Source organism: Macaca fascicularis, chromosome 9, assembly GCF_037993035.2.
Source record: "Macaca fascicularis isolate 582-1 chromosome 9, T2T-MFA8v1.1".
In the NCBI taxonomy this organism is placed as follows: domain Eukaryota; kingdom Metazoa; phylum Chordata; class Mammalia; order Primates; family Cercopithecidae; genus Macaca; species Macaca fascicularis.
In genome coordinates, this window is record NC_088383.1 from 110,525,188 (window position 1) to 110,535,344 (window position 10,157).

The 10,157-nt window shown below is 49.8% G+C and overlaps 1 protein-coding gene across 9 annotated transcripts in view; it reads left to right on the forward strand.

The window, feature by feature from the left end:
• BTRC (beta-transducin repeat containing E3 ubiquitin protein ligase) overlaps positions 1-6,207 on the forward strand; it is a 206,923-nt gene extending 200,716 nt beyond the window's left edge. For all 9 annotated transcript variants that reach the window (XM_045361411.3, XM_065521306.2, XM_005566241.5 and 6 more), the window contains one exon: positions 2,050-6,207. The gene's annotated coding sequence lies outside the window, so the exon portion shown is untranslated. The remainder of the gene's footprint in view (positions 1-2,049) is intronic.
• Positions 6,208-10,157: the final 3,950 nt, after the last annotated feature.

A 10,157-nucleotide genomic window follows, 5' to 3' on the forward strand; every position in this document is an offset into this window, starting at 1 on the left:
ACACTGACATAGAAATAAAAGGGCAGATTTTAAAAGGAATATAAAAAGTAGCTTTTATATCCCTATCCCCATTCCTCAACCCTCCAAAAAGAGGACCTGTCTTTTGACCTCTGACGTTGGTGAGAACTCCATGTGTCCTCCCACTCAAGTCTCCAAACTCTCTCTCAGGCAGGGGAAGATCCTAAAATACCCAGGTGGTCCATACATATTATGGTATATTCAGATCATACGTGGTGTTCTGACCAGTTTGAATACACTAGGTTGTTGCCAGTTTGAGAAGGCTGCCCTAGCTGCTGAGGAGCGTTGCCTCAGTTCTCCTGGCAGAAGTACATGTTCGCTACACGTTTCTGCATCTCTCTTTGCAGTGTTCCACTGAGGGCAGTGATTCACGCCCAACTGGGCTTGCCTCAGCACCTCTTTCTCCCACAGAGGACACGGTTCATCGTTCCTCAGCCAAGTCGCACAGGCTATGTGCCCTTGGACAAGTAACTTCCCAGAGCCTGAATCTCCTGATGAGTAACACGAGGGGCACTGCTCACCTCATGGAGCCCTGTGAAGGCTGCATGGAGATACTGTATGGAAAATTCCTAGTGCTTAGCACAGTGCCGAATACATAGCATGCCCTCAGGAAAAACTGGTCATTAGTATTAATACTGCAATCTCCCTATACCTACCCCCTCCTTTTGCCCAAAATTTTCTCTTCCTTAGACTTCTGTGACACTTTGCTATTTTTAATATTCTTCCTGGCTCTCTGATTATTTGTGCCTCTTTCCCCCTCACTCCTAAGAGTCTGTTTCTGGCTTTTCTTATTATTTTTATTTTATCTTATTTCTTTTTTTTGAGACGTAGTCTCGCTCTTTCGCCCAGGCTGCAGTGCAGTGGCGCGATCTCGGCTCACTGCAAGCTCTGCCACCTGAGTTCACACCATTCTCCTGCCTCAGCCTCCTGAATAGCTGGGACTACAGGTGCCCGCCACCGTGCCAGGCTAATTTTTTGTATTTTTAGTAGAGACGGGGTTCCACCATATTAGCCAGGATGGTCTCGATCTCCTGACCTCATGATTCACCTGCCTCGGCCTCTCAAGGCCAAGCCACCGCGCCTGGCCTATTTTATTTCTTGAGACAGGGCTTCGCTCCTGTCGCCCAAGCTGGAGTGCAGTGGCACAATGTCAGCTCACTGCAACCTCCACCTCCCAGGCTCAAGTGATTCTCCTGCCTCAGCCTCCTGAGTACAACAGGCACACAACACCATACCCAGCTAATTGTTTGTATTTTTTTTGTAGAGATGGGGTTTCACCATGTTGCCCAGGCTGGTCTCAAACACCTGAGCTCAAGTGATCCACCTCCCTTGGCCTCCCAAAGTATTGGGATTACAGGTGTGAGCCACCATGCCCGGCCTCTCTTTCTTCCTTATCTAAGTTCCTTCTTAGGCTGCCTTCTCTCTTCCCAAAGCTTCAGATCTCATCTCAATGTAGAAGACTCAAATTTCTGTCTCCAGTCCAAGCCTCTGCTTTAATCTCCAGGCCACATTTCCAGCTGCCATCCACACAGCTGTCCTTGAAGATAGCAAGAGCACTTCTAGTGCTCACATCCTCAACTACACTGTCCCCTCCTTTACACTGCTGGTACCCTCCAGCCACACAGCCGGGCCAGCTTTCCTTGATTCCCCCACTTCTGTTAGTGGCACCACCATGCTCATGGCCACTCAAAGGCAGGGCCCACAGACCATCCCCGACCCCTGCCCTGCCATTCTACAGGGCAGGTGAAAGCTATGCCAACCGTGGTCACTCTCAGCCTAAAGACATCAGAGTCACTCTGCTTGAACACCACAGCCCTGAGCATGTCAGCAAGCCCTGCCTTTAGTGTAACTTCCCCATCAGTCCAGGTCACCTTTGACAGAAGCTCCTGCATGGCATAGACAGAGAGCAGGCATTAGGAAGGACTCCTAAGCCTTTTCCCCATTGGAAGCTAAGTGAATGCTCTTTTTTCTTCAAGCAAGTAAGAAATATCGAAAAAGGGGCTAATGACTGTTTGCTCTGTTTTCACACAGGACCCATTAAAGTTGCGGTATTTAACGTATCTGCCAATACCAGGACGAGCAACAACAGTAACAATCAAACTACTGCCCAGTTTCCCCGGACTAGCCGAGGAGCAGGGCTTTGAGACTCCTGTTGGGACAGTTGGTTTGCAGTCGGCCCAGGACAGTCTACTCAGCACAGCTGACTGCTTCAGTGCTGCTATCAGAAGATATCTTCTATCTTTTGTGAATGATTGGAACTTTTAAACCTCCCCTCCTCTCCTCCTTTCCCCTCTGCACCTAGTTTTTTCCCATTGGTTCCAGACAAAGATGACTTATAAATATATTTAGTGTTTTGCCAGAATCTCTCTTGCTTTGCCATTAAGCAGAAGAACTAGTTTTCCTGTATAGCCTGCTGGGAGAGACCCAATTCTAGGGGATGGGGGATGCAGCTTCAAGCCAGACAGTACCCAGTGTCTCCCTGTTAACTGCAGGAATGCCAAGCACCTGGCCAGAGCAGCCCAGCCCCAATATGCTTAGGAGGAGACAGAGCTCGCTTTGTTAGCCTCTGGGGCAAGAAAAAGAAAACACAAGAATGTATACACTGGAAGATTTGGGCCTCCTGCCTGCCTTCTCTTTGTTTCTGTTCCTCTTCCCATCTACTTGCCTACTCCCCTTCAACCTTTCTTCTCTGTCTGCTCCACCTGAGAAGAAAGTGTATGAAGAGAGTGTCCTCCTCTAGCATGAGCCAGATCAGCCAGAAAATGCAACACTTGGAAGAGTTAAATGCTGTTCAGTGAAGATTTCAGCCCCAGACCTTTGCTGCAAGTGACCCTGTGGCAGCAGTGGATTCTCGGACATGATATTCTCATCATATTTGCAACTCTTCTCTCTCCTTCTTCCCCACACCCAAAAGGAGGATGGGGGGCGGGGGGCGGGGAGAAGAAGTTTCCTGGGCTCCATCAATGGCTGCATCTTTTCTGGACTCAGCAGTGTCCTTGATTCCATGTAGAGGGTGGAAAGGAGTTGCTGATTGCATTTCCTCTCATTAACAATTAGGTGTGTAATAAAAAGCATTGTACTTCATCTTAAATCACTGGTAAGGCTCAGCCTACAGAAAGGTTTGAAATGGCCAGAACCAAATGCTTGGTGCATTCTGCATAATGGTTTCCATCTCCGATTTCCTCATCAGGGCCTGTGAGTACCCCGCCTGTATCTTTGCAAAGACCCTGATCAAGGTAGCTTAAGAGAGATAGGAGAAAACACTGGTTTTTTTGTTTGTTTGTTTTTTGTTTTTGTTTTTGTTTTTTGGCCAGTTAAATATCATCTCTCAAAAATTGATCTCACCATGTCAACTTTGCACTGCAGAACCTTCCTTCTGCTTCTCCCACACCCAGTATTTGCAGAGGGGCAAAGCTGCCCAAGAGAGAGGATCAGGGTGAAGTATGGCATACAGGGTTTATAAATGGGACAAAAACTGCCTTTTCTTCCTCCTCCTGACCTTATTTTACTCTTCACTCTCCCCAGCCAATAAAATGTCTGTGGCGATTGGCAAACAGCATAAATGGCTGGACCTCGGCAAGGGTCAGGTAAACCTAGCCACTCGGAAGGCAGCTGTGTGAGCTGCCAAAGCTAGTGGGCTTCAGGTGCAAGGGCACCTGTGCCACACCAACCTGGGAGCACACAGAATACTATTAATGTGCACCCAGCTGGTCTCCCCAGGCAAGAAGGTATCCTCTTCCCAAAGTGTACCCAGACTGGATGTTGTGACTACATATTTGAGAGTCAGTTTATGCATATGCACTCTACCTTTCCTGCTTTATGAGTATTTTTAAGCTTTTAGTTCAAGGTTATATTCAGAAAATATTTCCAGTGTAATGATACGTCGTAGCCTAGGAAATATTTTCTCAATGTAATTCCCTTCCCAGCTACCCAAATGCTACAGAGAAATGTTTTCTACTTGGCCACTATCAGGGTTCGTCATCTATTGTGTTGACTATTAATGGCTTTTTGATTGGGTAAGGATTTTGCTATAGATGAAGATAGAGGGCTGTCAGCCCTGAAAAACACACAGGTCAGACATTAAAAAGGCATGGGTTTCAAGCTGTCTCAAAATATTGTCCAATAGCCATAATTTTACCAGCCCTTCTGTCATATGCTGCTATTACAAAGTGGAAGCTGTTGAATGTTTATTGGTGCCCAGGGTTTTGCTCTCCAATCTAGGTTCAGTTGAAGGAATATTGTTTCTAAGACTGTTTTGAAACATGTCCAGTACATCACAAAGGAGATTAGGTCGAATCCTACAGATGTGGAGCCATTCCCCCAGTTCAGGATATTCTCCAAGTTGTCCTCTCTGCTGCTGATGGAAATGGGAATGAAGTTAAGTGGTCTGAAAAACTTGAATCGTTCACATTTCTCAGCCCTGGGGGTCATTTACCAGTTCATTGTAGAAGAAATAATCAGGTAAGTAAAAGTTCATTTCCAGAGAAGGTAAACCCCACTTACCATCTCTGCATGATTTCAGTGGGAATTGATTATCACTAATCCCCAGCTGGGCTAGAATAAATGTAAAGTTTGACCTTTTTAAAACAAAAAGAGAGACAAAGTCTCAGCACATTCCAAGGAGTGATAGAAACAGAGCTAGCTGAAGGTGTCCTCATGGTAGATTAGTCTCTTCTCACTAAAATTTATTTTCCAACGTAGGGCCTAAAGGAAACCTTTTTTAAAGACAGGCTGAAACCCCTTCGAAGGCAGAGGAAGAGGTACAGACATGTGACCTTTTGGTGCACACTGGGGCTACTTGGACAAGACCAACATGCCTTGCTGCACATGTGTGTATTTCACTGCTGAGAACATCCTTTAACTTTGTGTGCCATTTGAAAGGATGTGAATCATGGAAGGCCGTTTGTACATGTCCCTTGGCAAAATTCTTTCTGGTGTCTCCTAACTTCAGAGACAGGGACTCTTTTGGATCTCTATTGACAGGTAATAAAGTCTGTCCCTCATAACTTGTTTCCGAACTAGAAAAGACTGTGAGACCCCTACATCATTCTTGTTTTTCTGCTTGAGTAAGAACAATCCTTTTTTATTTTTCTTCTGTATAGTCTAAAGCTACAGAGGAAAAAAATGCACTCTTCCCTTGCTGGCTGCTGGTACCATTGGTCTAAACAGCTGTAGTTGGTCTGCTCCTTACTTAGCACTTGATTGTGTGGGGAAAAAAAGGTGGGAGGGGTGGGGAATACTGGAAATAATCAGGGCAATTTTTTTTCTTTCCTATAATTGGATTAGATACCTTGGTACTGTTAACCTTCTCAGCATCTCCCTTTTGCCTTAGATGGCAACACCCTCCAGCCTGAAGCAGAGCAGTCCAACCCAGGTTAGTGCAGCCCTGAGACTTAGGGTACAGCCTCCCTGGTCTTCCTCCACACAGCTGATCACCAACAGACCAGACCTCCTTTAACCACAGTGTCAACATAGTGTTGGAAAGAGAGCCATCTCTTAGAAAACTGAGTTTCACTTCTTTACCTGTAGCTCATCTGTGGTGTCAGAATCCTTTGAGCTGAAGAGAGAAATCAAAAGAGCATGATGATGGCTGCCTGGTTTCAGGTGGAACTTAATGCATTGATCTTTAGAAACCCCTTCTGTTGGAAGTAGAGTAGCTATGATCTAAAATGTCCTGGAGGCAGATGACATTGAAAATACGTGCTTTCCAACCAGCACAGCTGGCGCACTTAGCTCCTGATTGGATGTGTGTGTGTTTTATTAAGGATCAGTGCAGTAAGTGTTTTAAAGTGTTACCTCCTCTCCTAACCCTTCCCCTTCTTGGACACTGAAGGAAAAGGCCAACTAGGGTGTTAGCCCTCTGGGCACCAAGGAAACTAACAGCTTTCTCAAAGCGGTGACCACTCAGGCCGGCCCAGACAGATCTGAGGGATGACCAGTGCACTCCAGCGATGGGACAAGCCTAGCAACACATGTGAGCTTCCCCGAGAGCTTTCAACTGGTTCAGCTCTTTGTTCTCTAGACTCTTAAGTACTGACTGCTTTGACTTTTGTGATTATGTTATGGTGATGTGTAGTCAATGTACCAATATGTTCACAACCTAGGATCATGGTAATAGAGTGTGTTTTGGTTTTTTTTAACTGTTCAGAAAAAAAGTAACTTAAATTACAAATATAAGATTAAAGCGAATTTTCTAAGTGTCTTCTCTCCTTGCCCCAACATCAAAAAGGACAATACACTTTTCAGTATACATACTGAGGAAGTGCACAGATAGGATACCTTTGCAGATAATCTGACGTGAGAAAACAAGATGAGAGAAAGCAGGACTGGACGCTGTGGGTGAGTGTGGGGTGCCAGCATACACCTACTGTTCCATGTTGAGTTAAATTGAAGCCACAGTCATGTCTCATTTGTGAATTGGTCACCTTAGCCAACCACAGCCCAACCTGAATGCAGAATTTACATTTTTCTCAGCCCCTCAGCGGTGAAAAGACTTGAGTTTCCCCTACATCCCATTTGATCAGTTTATAGGCAAGCAGGCTCACATCTGGGAGCAGTTTCCAGAAGGACTCTAACAAGCTGTAAGAATGAAGGCAGCCTTGACTATCTGGGGTATGACATTGCAGTTCCTGAGTGAAATCCCCATTCCCTCCTTCAACCAAACCTAGAGAGGTACAAGGTTGCAGGCAGTGGCCGAATGGGACTCTCTCTCCCCGTTGGCCCTGTTCCCCTCCCCTCTCTAGTGTCACAAACAGGATCCTCGTCAAAATTGACCCATCCTTCTTTTAGATCTATGAGCTTTTTGTATTAGTAACCCTTCCACATGACCAAGGCTCCCTGGCCTCCATCAGCCTTATAGTCTCATTGTCTTGTCTGGACTGACAACCCTTGGCAGATGAGGAAACTGAGGAGCAAGAAAAGGGACCCACATTGCCCAAAACTACACTGAAGAATCCTCCCTAACAACTAAGGGCAGGCAGCACCCAAGAGAGAGAAGGAAGGGAGGGAGGCGTTAGAGGAACCACTCTGGGGCCACTGGTATCTGCTCAGTTAATGTTCCTCATCAGCTGGGCTCCTGAGCAGAGGCTGAGCCTAAGGATTTGTGGACCTCACCCTCACACCATGTCAGATCTCTTCCCCAGGGAGGGTGGGGTCTAGGGCCTGCCCTGCGAAGACTCAGCCCTATATAGCCGTGGTTTCCTACTGCCCGGCGGGGCCAGGAATCCCTCCCCGCTTTCAACCTAGAGCTGTGCCACCATCAGCAGTGACTAAAGGGAGGAGACCTCTCTTCTTCCTGATTGGCTCTTGCCAATTAAGAGCATTTTATTAGGCTGCTAATTAAAGGCACTTCGTTAGCAGCAGGAGAGGCCAAGTGGGTGCCTGGTGAGACGGAGCTGAAGCCAGGAGAAATTGTTTTCCTCCCCCCATGGAAACAGCCTCTCAAGGAACCCTCTCCGTCCCCACCCTCTCCTGCTGCGCCTACTACACCCCTTGCTTTCAATTAGCAACTCTGAGGGGAGCAAGGTCATTACCAAACCCGGGCTGGAGCGCCCACCATCACCAGCACCACCTCAGGCTGCGTGCGATCCTCAGGGACTGGCCAGGCCCCCAAGCACCTCGTGAGCCTGGGCCCAGGGAAGGAGAGGCTGAGCAGCCCAATGGGGAGTGTGCTGTCCCCACTAAGGAATGGAGTGTGACTCCCCAAGCAGCTCAGGTGAATGTCACCTGGTCCTCATCATCGGGGCCATCCCTAGCAGTCACTGGATGACCAGTCACTTGTTCACATAGTGTAAATCCCCATGCCCCTTTCCTCAACAAACAGTCATGATTTCATGGAGGAAATGTGCCCTTCCCACCCGTGAGGGACAGTCCCTGCTCATTTTCCAAGAGCACAGCCCACGTAGACCCTGAATGGGTCCAGGAGGAGAGGGGGCTGACAGTTTTACAGTCCCAGCCATGCAGACCCTTGAGAGACTCCTGGCCCTGAGCTCACGTCGAATGTGAGGCACTTCCCCTGGACGGTCTGATGATCCCCCTGCAAGACAGGAGAGCCTGGCTATGACCTAGCACATGGGGGCTGGCATGCAGGGACACCCCCTCTCCAGAGCCCTGCCTCTCCCATCTTGTGCCCACCTCACCCCTCAGTTAACTGCAGAATTAGCACCATCCCGGGCTGTGAGGGCAGATTTATGACTAGGCCTGCCTCCCTCCACTTAACCCGAGGCCGGCCCAGGCTCCAGACACTAAATTAGATTTTTGACAATTAGAGAGACTAATGGGCACATAGCCATCCCCAGAGCCAGATATCCAGATCCAGCAAGGCCATTCTTTAATATCCACCACCGGCCAGCCCAACCCTCCCCTGGCCGCCCCCTTCTTCCTCCCGTGGGTGGGCATTTCTCTCTCTGCCCCGGCTCTGCATGCACTCCCGAGCTGTCTCTGGTTCCTCTTCCCTCTCTCACCTACTCTTGCCTTCCAGCCCCTTGCCCAGTGCCAGCCTGGCTCTAGAACTCTGCCCCTCTCATTGCCTTCAGCCTCCTTTTTGTACTTTGAACGCTTCCGTCTTCAGCCCCCCTTTCCCCAGGGCCCATCTATCTGTAATCTTCCATCTGCCCTGAGGAGATTGCAAGCCCCTTGAGGGCAGGGGCTTAGGCCCTCTCTGGATCCTAAATGCTCTGCACCCAGTCAGTGTTTACTGTTTGTTGTTTCCTGAGACTCCGACTCCTTCCTCTCCCTTCCTCTGAGCTGCTGGGTCTCCAAGGCCCACCCATCTTGCCCTCTTGGCCCCAGGCCCACCCTGGCTCTGGCCTGGCTCTGCTCGGCTTGGGTGGCTCCCCCTTCCCTGCAGCCCCACAGCTCTGGCCAGTCTTGGGTTGGCTGGGTAATGAGATTGCAGTAAGTAGTGGGGGGAGCTGCTCACATTCACTCAGGCGGACTCATAGCTCTGTCAGGCTGATTGGTCCTGAGTGGAGGCACAAATGGCCCCCCATGGACGCACTGCGATTGGTTATAAAATTACAAGCATTTGTCCTGCTGTCAGGGGCCTTCCTCCCGCCCCTCTGCCTCCCTGCCTGGGCTCCCACCATTCCCCACCCATTCCTCTCCCCAATGAGGTTGGACCACAAACCCCGAAGGACCTGGCCAGGGGCCACCACAGCAGGTAGGGCTAAGAGGCTGAGGCCACTAAGCTCCCAATGGGCAGGTTTTCATACCTTGTACCTGGAGTGGTCACAGTGCAGGCTGGCCTCAGAGTGAAGTGACCCTGTGCTCAGGGTTTCCTGGCCCCTGAGGGTAAGTGGGGGGTGGGGGCCCCAGGGCAAACAGGCCTTGGGATCCTCAGGAGAGGAAGAGGTGTCCCAAGCCCCAGGCTTCCTAGGGACAACCAGTGCCTATAACTTTAGATGTGGTCCCAGGCTGGAGCTGTGGAGCGAGGGGTGGCTGGAGGCCTGCCCTGCTGAAGGGGAGAGCAGCAGAAGTCCGGTCGGCCACAAGAGCCCATCTCTTCTCCCTCCAGGTGGCCAGACCCTTGCCCTGTATCCTGACCCCCAGCTAAGGACAAATCAGCCCTCAGGAGAGTCCCTGAAGCCTAGGCCAGAACGAAAAGCCAGCATGGCGCACCAGAGCCTTGCTATGGTTACTGGTCTGCAGGCTGAATCCTCTAGGCCTGGCTCTTGGACACCCCCACCCTGGGCCTTGGCAGGGGCCGGGTTACCCCTGAGCATGAGTGCCTTGAAATCCCACCTAGTGCTCTCTTATGCTCACACAGAAACACCCACTTCTTCCTGGCTGAGACCCAGGCATCAGCCCAGGCCCTGTCACCCCAGCTGCATGGCCTCCTTCCCACTCTCATTTCTCCAGCCAGGCCCCAGTCCCCAGCCCCTGACCAGCTCCCAGCTCCAACCTCGGTCCTTCCTCTCTGGAGGCACCAGGGCACCTTGTAACCTGCTTGAAGGGATGCTGAGGGACGGTTTCCCCAGCTTGGAGAGGGGAGCGTTAGGGAAGCAGCGTCTCCTGGCTGTGGGCCACAAAGTGCCTTCCTGCCATCCGTCACTCATTCGAAGCCCAGAATGTATTTGCTGTAATTACATCTTTAATTAGGGTGGTGACGGCTCATTGTTCACCAACAATGATGGATGGGT